This window comes from Nicotiana attenuata, chromosome 12, assembly GCF_001879085.1.
Source record: "Nicotiana attenuata strain UT chromosome 12, NIATTr2, whole genome shotgun sequence".
Classification (NCBI taxonomy): Eukaryota; Viridiplantae; Streptophyta; class Magnoliopsida; order Solanales; family Solanaceae; genus Nicotiana; species Nicotiana attenuata.
Window position 1 is genome coordinate 28,026,185 of NC_032000.1, and position 14,900 is coordinate 28,041,084.

Sequence of the window (14,900 nt, forward strand, 5' to 3'; positions counted from 1 at the left end):
TATGTTTAAACATTACTTTTTCTCTATATATGAAACTTGTTCAAATCCCTTCCTTTTTGTCTCCTTATTTGAGTCATACAATGCCCAAAACATGCCTTTATTTGCAGGTATGTGTTTAAACTATTTATTTGTTTAAAGGACTAATTCATAAGTATAAGTTCGGTCGGGACCCACCGCTATGGACTGAGAGGGGTGCCTAATACCTTTTCCTCAAGGTTATTTCTAGCCCTTACCCTAAATCCCTGGTAATGCAAACTAGTCTAAGAGAGTTAATCGCTCTAGGTGCCCTAACGCACCATAATCCGTTAGGTGACGACTCTTCAAAAATCCATATTCCCAAAAGGAAATGAGTTATTACCCCCATGGAATGTCGGAACTCGGACTTCTCTCCGCGAGGAGGAAAAAAGGGGGCGCGACAAGAAGTTGGGCCACAATACAGTTGTTGATGCTGAGGCACACCCCACATAAGAAGAAGCCCATTTGGTTGTATTTATTTGTATTAGCCCACTTATTTAGAGAGGCCCATTTTTTGCTTAGTCATTCTTTGGTAGTTAGCCATTTTGTATATAGCAGAACTTTGGACTCTTCTAGAAGCAGATAGAAATCATTTCTCTTCTTTCAGATTGTAAATGAAAAACTGTCCTTCTCTTTTCTCTCGTTATTTCTTCCAAAGCTTAACATAGATTTCGATCAATCCATGGAAATCAATGTTTTCATGTTGTTGATGCTGAGGCACACCCCACACAAGAAGAAGCCCATTTGGTTGTATTTATTTGTATTAGCCCACTTATTTAGTGAGGCCCATTTTTTTTAACTCCAACAATATACGCACTATAATTTTCCAAGGAAGGGTGGTCAATTGACCACCCTTTAGGATATGTAGCTTCGCCCTTGATAAACGGAATCGTGTTTTAATTTCCAGCTTCGACATGACTTCTCTTTTCCTTCTCTTAAATTACGTGTTTAAGAATGTTTTTTTGATTAATACAGTCTAAAGAGAGTTTTTAACAACGTTACTAAATATATAGAAGTGTTTTAGCCGCAGATGCGGCCCAGGCACCGCAGAAGCGGCACCGCATCTGCGGAATGGAGGTCGCAGGTACGGAAATTGATGTTTAATGAAAAGTCGCAGGTGCGACTTGGTCTTCGCAGAAGCGGGACCGCAGGTGCGGTCCCAGAGTCGCAGATGCGGTTCCACTGATCAGAAAAAGGGCAGAAACGAGGGTTTAGTCTCAAAACCTTAGAAATTGATTTGGGAGCTCGGGATTGGTGATTTTGAGAGAGATTTTCACCTGGGTGTTTTGGGTAAGTAATTCTCACTCGGTTTTTTAATTTCCACGAATCTATGCTTAAATTCATCCTTTAAATTCGAATTTGGGGTGAAATTTTGGAGAAAAATTGGAAAAGTTCTTAGGCCTATTTTTGGAGTTTTGATCAAGATTTTGATGTCGGATTGGAGTAATTTCTGTAGATATGAACTCGTGAGAGTATGAGGATTCCGAATTTGTAAATTTTACCCGATTTCGAGACGTGGGCCCAGGGGCTTTTTGGACGATTTTCCTAATTTTGCGTATTAGCTTCGAATTAATTAGTTGAATTAGTTACTTGAAGTTATATTTACATTATGCAATTACTTTGAATAGATTTGGGCCATTTGGAGTCGGATACTCGTGGCAAGAATATGGTATTGAGTTGATTGAACTGGTTCGAGGTAAGTGGCTTGCCTAACCTTGTGTGGGGGAACTCCCCTTACGAATTGGTACTGTGATATATAAAATGCCTTGTGCGTGAGGTGACGAGTGCGTACATGTGCTAATTGTTGAAAATCCTGTTTTCATTAAGTAACTATAATTTCGTTTTCTTAAAAGTAACTATTTAAATTTATTATTACACCTATATATTTGTTAGCACATTGTATTCAAAACCAGTAAATCAACAAACATTAGTTTAAGTAAACAAAATAGAAAAAATACCGAGCCCATAATTTTCTTGTATTTTCTTAATGAATTTAATCCCCTCACAGTTGCCCAAGGTTTCGGATTAGTTCCTCCCAGGATAGAACGGCACAACTATTCTGTGATAGCGGTACTTCAAATCACAAAACTTCAACGAACTCAAATGGCGGGGCAAATCACACAAAATGCTTACATTTTGCGTTTGAAAATTAATGCAGAATGCTAATGATTTAGGGGAGAGATTTTGTTTTTTCGGTGGTGGAAAATGAGGCTAAGCCTCTTTATTTATAGCCAACGAAGTTGAGTCCCAACAGGTGCAAAGGTGTCTGTTCGTTGATAAGGTTTCTATTGATAATCTTTTCCACGATAGTTTGGTGACGATATTTTTTTCATATCAATTGACTAAATCCGAAGCCGAAACCGAGCCGAGCGATGACTACGACGGCGCGAGGCACCACTTCTTCTTAATTCTTTAAGAGCTAGAACATGTCCTTCTCCATATAAGCACAAAGATTTTCTTTCCTTCTTCCAATGAGGGACAAAGTGCATTAGTAAAGTGAACTAATTCAAAATTTCATTTTCCTCCACTTCTTTTCCCACCATTTTTCATTCACACCTCTTTTGTTATTACTAACAAAACCCAACAATCCCCCACATGAATGGGGAATGGCTATCCGAAACAAATATGCATGAAAAAACCGTGTGATTCGCAAGTAAGGATTAATTGCATCTAGTTAAGTAGGTTTCCCTTTGAACTTTCCGTAGTGAACTTATGTCGGATATACTCGGTCAATCGGTAGATTTGATATCTTCGAACTGTCAAACTTTGGGGTATACCTAGACAATCATAAGTCACACAATCAATCCTTAACCGTCTTTGGTTCTCATTGTTGTGTTCGTTTCAGCCATGAACACCGCCTGGTTTAATAAGCGCGTAGAGAACTTGCCTTATAACATTTTCCTTAAAGCGGCTTACACTTCACACTTACATAGGTGATTCCTAAACGTGTTATCCCATAGATACAGTATATGATATACCCCGTATCAAACTTAGAAACCATTAAAAATCCATAACGCTTTATCCGTGGTACTGAACATTGTCTTCATCATGAGAATGGACCAAAATTTTATTTGACAATGTTGAACCGTCACTAATGACTTTGTTTGATATCCTTGAACCTAGATCGTGGGATCTCCAGTCTTCTAGGTCGAGTTACCGCCACAGTGACTTGTCCTCGGCCATAGTCTCATTCCCTTTGATGACTTCTCAACCGCCTCTCTAGGTAGGCCTTTTGTAAGCGGATCCGATATATTATCTTTTGACTTTACATAGTCAATTGTGATAATTCCACTAAAGGTTAGTTGTCTAACTGTATTATGCCTTCGTCGAATGTGACGAGATTTCCCGTTATACATAACGCTCCCAGCCCTTCCTATTGCTGCTGGACGGTCGCAATGTATGCATACAGGTGCCAAAATTTTGGGCCAAAATGGAATATCTTCGAAACTCCGGAGCCATTCAGCTTCTTCACCGTAAGGGTGTTCAAAGCTGAAACGAAACCGAAAATCGAACCGAAATCAAAGTTTTATGGCTTATTGGTATCGGGTTAACGGTTCAACGGACGGGAAACGAATTGAATTTTTTTATTAACAGCTTATCGGTTTGGAGGCGGATTATTCAATTTTCTTAACGGATAATCCGTTAACCCGTTAAGATTATATATATACATATAAAATTTATTTTTATCCATATATATATATATATACATATATATATTAAATAATCAAAAACCCTTCTTCCACCTCCAGTACTCTATCTCTATTCTCTATTACTAATTTACTATTAGACATTTAGAAACCATATCTCTATTCTCTATTACTAATTTACTATTAGACATTTAGAAACCCCAATCCCCGAAAACCTTTCTTGTTATCTTATGCTTCTTTCCTTTTGTAGACAATAAATTTGCATCGAGAAAATAAAATCAAGACCGAAAATATCGCAACAATCGTAGTATCTTATTTCGAATAATATGAGTATTACAATCTCTACGAATCCTCTGATTCTACTTTTCAATGGTAAATAAATTCAAGGGCCTTGAGCTTGATCTTGAATCTATGTTTGTTGCCACGAACGATGATCTTGTTCTTGAGCTTGATCTTGATTGCTTGGACTTGAACTTGATTTGTTCTTCGTTCTTGAGCTTGAACTTGATTTCTTGAAATTGAACTTGAAGCTTGAAACTTGTGGAGAAATTTGCGGTGTTTGATCCACGAGCTCTCTCTTGCTTCTTGTTATAACTTCTGGTCCCCTTTCTGAGTTATGAAGACCCCTTTATAGTTGTGGGAGGGAAGAGTTGTGATAAGAACAAACTCTTTCCGACCAATCAAATTGAAGTGTGACATGGCCGCATTGGATTGGCCAGAACATGTCACTTGCACACGTGGCACGATTTCATTGGCCTTTTAATGTGACTTGGCATGCCTTGTCATTTTGACACGTGGCATGATCCTATTGGCTTTCCGCTTGACTTGGCGTGCCACATCGTTTGACATGTGGCACCAAACTGGGCCTCTAGGAAGATGGCATCTTGGGCTTAATGAAGTGGGCTCATCACTCTTTAGCCCAATTAAATGGGCTAGCCCAATGGATTAAGACTTATTTTATTTAATCCATATATATTGGACTTATATCATTAATTTAATTATATTAGCCCATAATATTTATTTGGACTAGTAAATTTAAAATATAGTCCAAATTATTTATTGAATTTAAATTCAATAAATTTTACAAGCCTACAAATGCCCCCTACTTCAAAACTTGTCAAAGTTTAAACTTTTCATTTCGAGACTAGGCTTGAAGTACTGCCAAGATATTTTATTGCTCCTTCTTGACCTTAATTTTCCTCCTTTGCTTAAGCACTAAAATCGAAAATGAGTTTCAAATGGCAAGCAATTCCATTTAAACTTGATTCTGTAAATAATTGATCTATTAGATGTGGCAAGTGCTAGAGATTTTTTAAATTCAACAACTAATTGTTGCTAAGATTCTTGGCACTATGACGTCTTAATCCGTGAATTAAACTGAAACTCATTCTCCTTAACATGTATTCCTCTTATTCGGATAGAGTATTTTGTATACAAGTTGGAGTCAAACTATAGTATCCCAATTCACGCTGCCCGCCTTAGCCGCCTGTAGGCTTTCTTTTCTATATGGATTAGGATATCTTATTCTTGTTGGACTCTAATATGTATTTATCCCACATCGGTTAAGACCTTTAGTAAGGTACCTTGAGAAATCTATAAATAGCCACATTCTTACGTGTTTTTGAGCATCAATCAGCTATCCGCATCTTCAAGCTGCTCTTAAGTTCGTTTCTTTAACGATCGGAAAGTGCTAGTATTTGAGGTAATTTATTTTTGTTCTTTTCTTGTGCTTTTCTTGTTTTGTTGTCCTTTTTTTTTATTTTGTAGGTCAAGCGAGAAAGATATGTTCTTGTTCAATAAGATGATCCACGCATGAAGAAGGCAATCTTAGGGTGTGAGGGGATGGGTACTTATCCCTGCCCAAATATCGGAGGGATTACTTTCATGGCCCGATTCTTGGAGAGATTACTCTCAATGTGGCCCAATTCTTGGAGAGATTACTCTTAAAATGGCCCGATTCTTGGAGAGATTACTCTCAATGTGGCCCAATTCTTGGAGAGATTACTCTCAAAGTGGCCCAATTACCGGAGAGATTACTCTCAAAATGGCCCGATTCTTGGAGAGATTACTCTCAATGTGGCCCAATTCTTGGAGGGATTACTCTCAAAATGGCCCGATTCTTCGAGAGATGACTCTCAATGTGGCCCAATTCTTGGAGAGATTACTCTCAAAATGGCCCGACTACCGGGGAGATTACTCTCAATGTGGCCCGACTACCGGAGAGATTACTCTCAAAATGGCTCGACTATCGGCGAGGCCAACTTAAGGTGCAAAGGGACTCATATGTCCACCTTAAGATTGTAAAGTTATAGTTCCTTTTAAGGACCAACCTGCGAAGAGGCCAACTTAAGGTGCAAAGGGACTTATATGTCCACCTTAAGATTGGAAAGTTATAAAGCTTCAACTCGAAGACAACATTGATATGAACACTTGGAAAACTTTGAAGATTTGGCGGACTTTGCAGACTTCAACTCAAAGATTCGGAAGGCTTAAACAATTCAACTTTAAGACGGACGAATTTGAAGACTGAAACTTGAAGACCGACGAATTTGAAGACTTCAACTTTGAGACTTGGAGGGCCTAAATATTTCAACTTGAAGATCGGCGAATTTGAAGACTTCAACTTGAAGACCGGCGGACTTGAAGACTTCAACTTTGAGACTTGGAGGGCCAAAATATTTCAACTTGAAGATCAGCGAATTTGAAGACTTCAACTTGAAGACCGACGGACTTGAAGGTTTGGCGAACCTGAAGACATAGAGAATCCCAGGACTTCAATGCAAATACTTGACATCCTCTTAAAATTGGCCATTGAAGATATCAATTTACCATGGAGGGTTGCCCCCTTTAAATCAAATGAGGTCAAAGTTCAGTAGGAGGATGACATTTCAGCTTGATCTTACATTTCTTCATACTTCATTCGAACAACAATTGGGGCAATATGTATCTTTTGATCTTATGCGACTGAACTTAGAATGAAACTCTAAGCTGCCTACGTACCTCGGTGAAGAGGATCAAGTCATATTGTAGTTCAAACTGGGTGATTTTTTATTATGTCCTAACTTTTGCCTAGGTCGCCTCTTTCGAAGTTTTCAACCTAGCGGACCCTTTTTTTTTACGTCCTAACTTTTTCCTAGGCCGCCTCTTTCGACATTTTCAACCTAGCAGACCCTTTTTGGGGGGAGGGGGGGCGTACACAGTTTAGACTCATGCGGGCCAGGAGTGTAGCAACATGCAGTTTAGGCTCGTGCGTCAAGGAGCGTCATGACTTGCAGTTTAGGCTCGTACGTCGAGGAGCATTATGACTTGCAACTTCATGGATAATACTTCTTCAAAAACTTGCCGTTGATAGGGCCGATTCTCATACCATCTGCATCAACCAGCTTGTAAGCCCCACTTGAATAAGCTTCTTGTACGACATATGGCCCATCCCTTTTTGAAGTGAACTTCCCTACAGGTTTATGGGAAGTAATTATGGGTCTTCGTACGGCAAGGACTTGATCTCCTACTTGAAAGGATCTTGGACGAACTCTTTTAGTGAAGGCGCGAGACAATCGAGCTTGATAACATTCAAGACTCTGTTGAGTTTCCAATCTTTTTTCATCAAGAGCTTCCAACTCTGCTAATCGAAGTCGAGCATTTTCTTCAGCAGTGATCCCTTCTTGAATAGCCAGTCGTAACGAAGGTATTTGACGCTCAAGTGGCAAGAGGGCTTCAACCCCATAAATGAGTGAATAAGGAGTCGCTTGTGTTGGCGTGCGGTGAGTCGTCCTATATGCCCATAGAGCTTCTTCCATACGGTCATTCCAATCTCGTTTGGATTTGGAGACGACTTTCTTTAACAAGTTGCATAGAGTCTTGTTGAATGCCTTAACTAGACCATTGGCGGCAGCATTGTACATCGAAGAGTTACATTGCTTGAAGCCAAAGAGATCACAAATCTTGTTCATCAGCCTATTGTCGAATGGCTTTCCATTATCGGTTATTTTGTAACGAGGAATGCCAAATCGACAAATAATGTTTACTCGGATGAAACTTGTGACATTTTCCTTCTTTACTTCTTTAAGAGCAACAGCTTCAGCCCATTTTGAGAAGTAGTCAGTTGCAGCCAATATGTATAGGTGCCCACCAGAGGATTTTGGCAGTGGTCCAACAACATCCAATCCCCAAGCGTCAAATGGCCAGGATGCAACAGTCGGGTGCAACACTTCAGGAGGTTGATGAATAAAATTCGCATGGAATTGACAAGCCTTGCATCTTCGAGCGTAGTCCAAGCAATCTTTTACCATCGTAGGCCAATAATATCCCATCCTTTTTATATGGAAGTGGAGCTTTGGTCCGGACTGGTGTGACCCACATACCCCAGAATGCGCCTCTTGCAAAGCTTGGAGAGCTTCTTCTTGTCCTAGGAATCGTAAGAGTACTCCCTCGAACGACCTTCTGTATAGAGTATCCTTGTAGTAAAGGAAGCGAGGTGCACGACGACGGATTTCAGTCCTTCTCCTCGAATTTTCTGGAAGTATCCCATAGCATAAGTAGTCGATAATGGGTTGTCGCCATTCTTCTTTCTCAACTTCAGAAACAGCAACAAGATGCTTGAGTTCGTTTTCTTCGCCTTCAGCCTCATTTTGGGGCGGTACTACCCATTTTTGGCATACGGTAACTTGCGCTTGGTCAGGCAGGGCTAATGATGAAGCTAGAGCAGCTAAAGCATCACCCTTCTTATTTTCTTTCCTTGGCACATGCTGAATAGTCACATCACCGAGCCACCCCGTCAACTTTTTAGTGTAATCATGATATGGGCGTAGCTCAGGCTTCTTAACCTTGTAACTACCCAAAAGCTGATTGACCACTAACTAGGAGTCACCAAAGACTTGCAATTGCAATTGCTTCATATCAACGGCCATTTCGAGCCCAAGTATTAATGCTTGATACTCAGCAACATTGTTGGAACAGAGTTGTGTCAAGGTGAAGGAGTAGGGCAAGACTTCGCCTTGGGGAGTGACAAATACTACGCCAGCCCCAGCTCCCCCACGATGCGCAGCACCATCAAAGTACATCTTCCATGGAGGTTGAACTTCAAAGACCATTGCATCCTCATCAGGTAGTTCATCAGTTAGCTCCCAGTCATCAGGTATCGGATGATCTGCCAAGAAGTCTGCCAATGCTTGTCCTTTTACAGCCTTTTGAGGGATGTACAAAATCTCAAATTGTTGAAATTGGAGGTACCATCTCGCTAGTTGATCACTAAGAATAGGTTTTGACATCACGAACTTGATGGGATTTGCTTTAGAAACAAGACGGACAACATGAGCTTGAAAGTAGTGTTTCAACTTTTGAATTGAGAAGACTAGCGCCAAACACAACTTTTCAATTGGCGAATAATTCAACTCGTTAGGTGTCATCATTCTGCTCAAGTAGTAAAGAGAGTTTTCTTTCCCCTCACTATTTTCTTGGGCCAACAATGCTCCAACAGACCTTTCCTGCGCCGCAATGTATAGTATTAATGGCTTTCCTGGTATAGGAGCTGCTAAAACTGGAGGCTTCATCAAGTAGGTTTTAATACTTTCGAAGGCATTGCTACAAGCTTGATCCCACTTGAAAGGAACGCCTTTCTTCATGAGGTGACTAAATGGTTGGCACCTCGCAGCTAGGTTTGATATGAATCTTCTAAGGTATGCTAGCTTTCCTTATAGTCTTTTCAATTCATGGATATCTCGAGACTCAGGCATTTTCAAAATGGCATCCACTTTGGCTTGATCAATTTCGATCCCTCGATGTCGGACAATGAAACCAAGGAACTTTTCAGAAGTAACTCCAAAGGCACATTTCAACGGATTCATCCTAAGTTGGTACCTCCGGAGCAATTCAAATACCATCCTCAAGTCTTTCATGTGGTCGCCCTTCTCTCTTGATTTCACCACCAAGTCATCAATATAGCATTCGACATTCTTGTGGAGAAGATCGTCGAAAATATTCTGCATAGCCCTTTGGTAAGTAGCACCAGCATTCTTCAAGCCAAAAGGCATTACCTTGTAGCAATAAATACCCTTGGGGGTGCGGAACGCAGTAAGCTCTTCATCTTTTGGTGCCATGCGAATTTGGTTATAGCCCGATGAACCATCCATGAAAGACATTGCCTCGTAACCAGTAGTAGCATCGATCATCAGCTCTGGAATAGGAAGCGGGAATTCATATTTTGGACACGCATTATTGAGGTCCCTAAAGTCAACGCATACTCGAATCTGGCCATTCTTCTTCCTTACAGGGACAATACTTGAAACCCATGCTGGGTATTTAACTTCCTGAATAATCCAGCTTCAATGAGTTTGTAACTTCNCTGCTCCTCCATGGATAAAGTGTTTGTCACCATGGCTTGCATGATTGTCGTGGATGAGGGAGAGTAGCATGGATTTTCACACAGATTGATCCTTGATTGGCTCACGCTATGTGGTTTAAGTGGGGAGGATCCATCACTTGAAGCATCATCATCTTCCTTCACAGCAGAGTGCTTGGAGCCGGAGAGGTCAAGCAGAGCAAGAGTTTTCTTGATCTTTTCAGCAACATCGCTTCCTCCTTCAGATGCGTTTCTGGCAGATCTGGCTCCTTTTGAGGAAGAAGATCCGAAAATAGGGGTTGATGCGGACGGCACTTGGGGTGCTTGTTGTCCTAAAGAGCTTGCTTTGCTCCTCGTAACTGGTCCGAAGCTTCCAAAGGTGACATCGAGGATGCTTTCCGCATCAGCATAGAACATGGAGTTAGCAGCCTTGGTGGAAGTTGAAACGGAGTTGATTTTCTTTGAAGCCATTTCAATGTTCTTGAACTTTGGTGATTGAATAGTTGAGATGAGATGTAGAGATTGTCCCACTGGGCGTGCCAGAATTTGTAGACAATAAACTTGCGTCGAGAAAATAAAATCAAGACCGAAAATATCGCAACAATCGTAGTATCTTATTTTGAATAATATGAGTGTTACAATCTCTACGAATCCTCTGATTCTACTTTTCAATGGTAAATAAATTCAAGGGCCTTTGAGCTTGATCTTGAGTCTATGTTTGTTGCCACGAACAATGATCTTGTTCTTGAGCTTGAGCTTGATTGCTTGGACTTGAACTTGATTTGTTCTTCGTTCTTGAGCTTGAACTTGATTTGTTCTTCGTTCTTGAGCTTGAACTTGATTTGTTCTTCGTTCTTGAGCTTGAACTTGATTTCTTGAAATTGAACTTGAAGCTTGAAACTTGTGGAGAAATTTGCGGTGTTTGATCCACGAGCTCTCTCTTGCTTCTTGTTATAACTTCTGGTCCCCTTTCTGAGTTATGAAGACCCCTGTTTATAGTTGTGGGAGGGAAGAGTTGTGATAAGAACAAACTCTTTCCGACCAATCAAATTAAAGTGTGACATGTCCGCATTTGATTGGCCAGAATATGTCACTTGCACACGTGGCGCGATTTCATTGGCCTTTCAATGTGACTTGGCATGCCTTGTCATTTTGACATGTGGCATGATCCTATTGGCTCTTCCGCTTGACTTGGCGTGCCACATCGTTTGACATGTGGCACCAAACTGGGCCTCTAGGAAGATGGCATCTTGGGCTTAATGAAGTGGGCTCATCACTCTTTAGCCCAATTAAATGGGCTAGCCCAATGGATTAAGACTTATTTATTTAATCCATATATATTGGACTTATATTATTAATTTAATTATATTAGCCCATAATATTTATTTGGACTAGTAAATTTAAAATATAGTCCAAATTATTTATTGAATTTAAATTCAATAAATTTTACAAGCCTACACCTTTTTCCTGCTAAAAAATTATATTCATCACCAACAATCGACGTTATATTTATTCCTCATAATCTGTTAAGTCGATGAAGTTTGTGAATATTAATCATCCACATTTTAACATGAATTAAAGGAAATAGACATTGTGATAATGAGTTGTCCGGTTCATACATTTGCATGAATGAATGAATATGGAACAAGTATTGCACAACCAACCATAATTATTGAAGGCAGAAATGCTTCACCAAGCTAATGGTTGTGACAACTGTGAATTTTTTATCTCGCCATCCCTTGATTTGAAAATTATAAATTAATTTTGGCTGCTTTTTCCTTTTTCATCATCTTGGGTTATGGTGATTAGAATTTAGAAAAATATGATGAGAGGAAAGAATATTTTGTTTTTCAGTAGATAAGTTAGGAAGGGAAGATATACTGGTTTGCTAACCATGAGGAAAAGTAGCCTATTTCAAAGGAGTAGTCATTAATCAATAGGTTTCTAATTGCATGAATTTCCTTTTCAGAACCTACTAATGAATACAGATAATTTTGATGTCATGTATTATGCCAAGTGTTCTCTTCTATTTCTTCTGATAGTTATAAGTTGTTAATAGGCTCATCCCCAGAGATGATTCTACTGGGAAATACGCTGCGAAAAAAATACTGAGTACTTAATGATCTATTCGGAAAGAATATGTATGAGAAAAGCCATCTAAACATCAACAAGAATCAAGACAGTAGTATTTATCACAGTCTCTACTTCGTTGCCTAATGCTGAAATTTGGTGTATGCATATTTTTTACAGGGATCAACTGTTAAGCTGTTGTTTGAACTTTGAAGCTGCAGAAATTCAAGCACTGTTAGGCGTTAGCTGCAGGCCAAACATTTATGTGTAGTCTACTCACTTATGGATTAATCATTTTGAAATATGTATTCTGGACTCACTTTAAATATAGACTGAAATTTTATCATTTCAGAATTAATGAGGGAGCATTGACTTTTCCTTTGCAGTTGTGGGCGGAGGAAAGACATATGTATTCTAGTCTCATCTGTAATATAGTCTACTTTGGGATGTAATGGACTCATCTATTATATTCTATAGACTGGAGTGTAGTCTTCTCTGAACTCAAAGCAGCGTCATGTGCAATATAGATTGAATTAGGTCGATAAACCGCTCGATAACCACCCGTTAAGAGCTAAACCGATACCAATCCGCCTGATATCTTATTTGGTGGCTACCGGATTAATACATTTAAAAGCCGATAACCGATAAGCCAAACCGTTAAGAGTAAAACCGCCCAATCCGCCCGATAAGCAGCCCTACTTCACCGGCCTTGTCTAAAGCTATAAACTCGGACTCTATTGTAGAGCGGGTGATGCATGTCTGTTTGGACGACTTCCAAGACAATGCTCCTCCACAAATGGTAAAAACGTATCCACTTGTGGATTTTGATTCCGTAGATCCGGTAATTCAATTTGCATCACTATATACCTCAATAACTGCGCGATAATTATTGTAATGCAATGCATAATCTTGGGTATATTTCAAATATCCTAAAACTCATTTCATTGCTATCCAATGAGCTTGGTTGGGAATACTTGTGTATCGACTAAGCTTACCTATCGCACAAGCTATATCAGGCCGTGTACAATTCATGATGTACATCAAACTTCCCAACACTCGAGCATATTCCAATTGAGACTTGTTTTGACCTTTATTCTTTACAAGAGTAAGGTTTAAATCAATTCGCGTTTTTGCTTCTTTAAAGTCCAAATATTTGAAATTTTCAAGAACCATTTTAATGTAATGAGATTGAGACAAAGCTAGACTCGAGGAGTCTGAAGGATCGTAATTCCCAAAATTAAATCGGCAACTCTGATAACTGTGATTTTAACACGTTTTATGCCCATACTTGCCTATGCTTTATGTATGATTTGCCATAAAATAAACCCAGAATGCTTATAAGTTGCGCTTGATTGCAGGTTTGAGCAACAAGATGACGAAAGTAAAAAATCGGCTCGAAACGGAGTGAAACCTGCTCAAGTGTCAAAGATCATGAAAGCAAGGATATTCAGAACTTGGTGCGGACCGCACCATCATGTCATGCGGCCGCACCATAGGAGTTCAGAGAGTTGGCATTCTCAGTTCCAGCCAATTCGGCCGCACTACAAGTTCACGCGGTCCGCACCACAAAAATCCAGAGACCATCACAAGCCACTCATGCGGCCGCACTACAAGTTCACGCGGTCCGCACCACAAAAGTCCAGAGACCATCATAAGCCACTCATGCGGCCGCACTACAAGTTCACGTGGTCCACGCCAGTCAACATGTGGCCGCACTTCATCATTGTGCGGTCCGCGTCAACATCTTCAGAAGGCAAGTCTCAGAAGTCAAGCAACCCAGTGCGGCCGCGTGTCAACTTCGTGCGGACCACACGGACCCCGCAGGGGTATTTTTGTCCAGTTTTTCTTAACTTAGTATAAATAGAATATTTGCCATTTTTAGGGCACGAATTAGATACGACAGAGCTGCTGCACTCGTGAAACAAAAGTTTTAGCCTATTTTGGGCATTTTCATCTTGTTTAACGAGGATTCTTGTAGATTTACATTCTAGTTAATTAATATGTTCATTTTATCTACTTCTTCTTCAATTTCTGTTGTTATTATGGATAGCTAAACCCATAAGCTAGGGTTGTGGCTCAACCCTAGTGTAGGTAATTAATGGGTATGATTGTTTAATGCTTGAATGATGTTGGGTGTTTGATATTTGGGGTTAATTTTATGTTTTCACTTGGATTTGGTGGTTGCAAACACTAAGTCTAGCTTTGTGGGTCTTGACTCTTCTTGAGATAGAGTGTCTATGACTCCAAAATTAACCCAACAAGGAATTGGGATGGATCTATGAGAATGGTAGTCTCAATTAACGGGTAAAACCTCGAGAGAGCAATTACCCAACTTGAACCCTAAGTTGCTTGTTTTGTTAGCCTACCCAATTGGTCTCGAGAGAGTCAATTGGGCAAAATCATTCATTCTACCGAGAGGTGTGAGAGTGAGTGCTATCGTGCAACGGTTATATCATAAGCCCCATAATCATCATTCTCGTATTAGGAATCTCCACCCGTTAGTTGACCACCTAGGTAAATGCCACGACCCTAGTGCCTTTCTCTATCTTGCATACAACCTAGACTTAATATCTTAGCATAATTTAGTTATAATTAGTAGTTGTTAAATTGTAGTTGATAATCACAAAAAAACCAAAAATGATATAAGATCAATTAGAAGCAAACTCACATTTCTAGGCTAAACAAATATCCAACTCCCTTCCTAGCTCCCTGTGGAAATTGACCCCGATACCACTATTGGGTAAAAGTATTAGCGCCCACTCTTCCAAAGGTTGAGTCCGCTGCGACCTAATCACTTTTTGGCGCCGTTGCCGGGGAGCTTACGGTGTTGA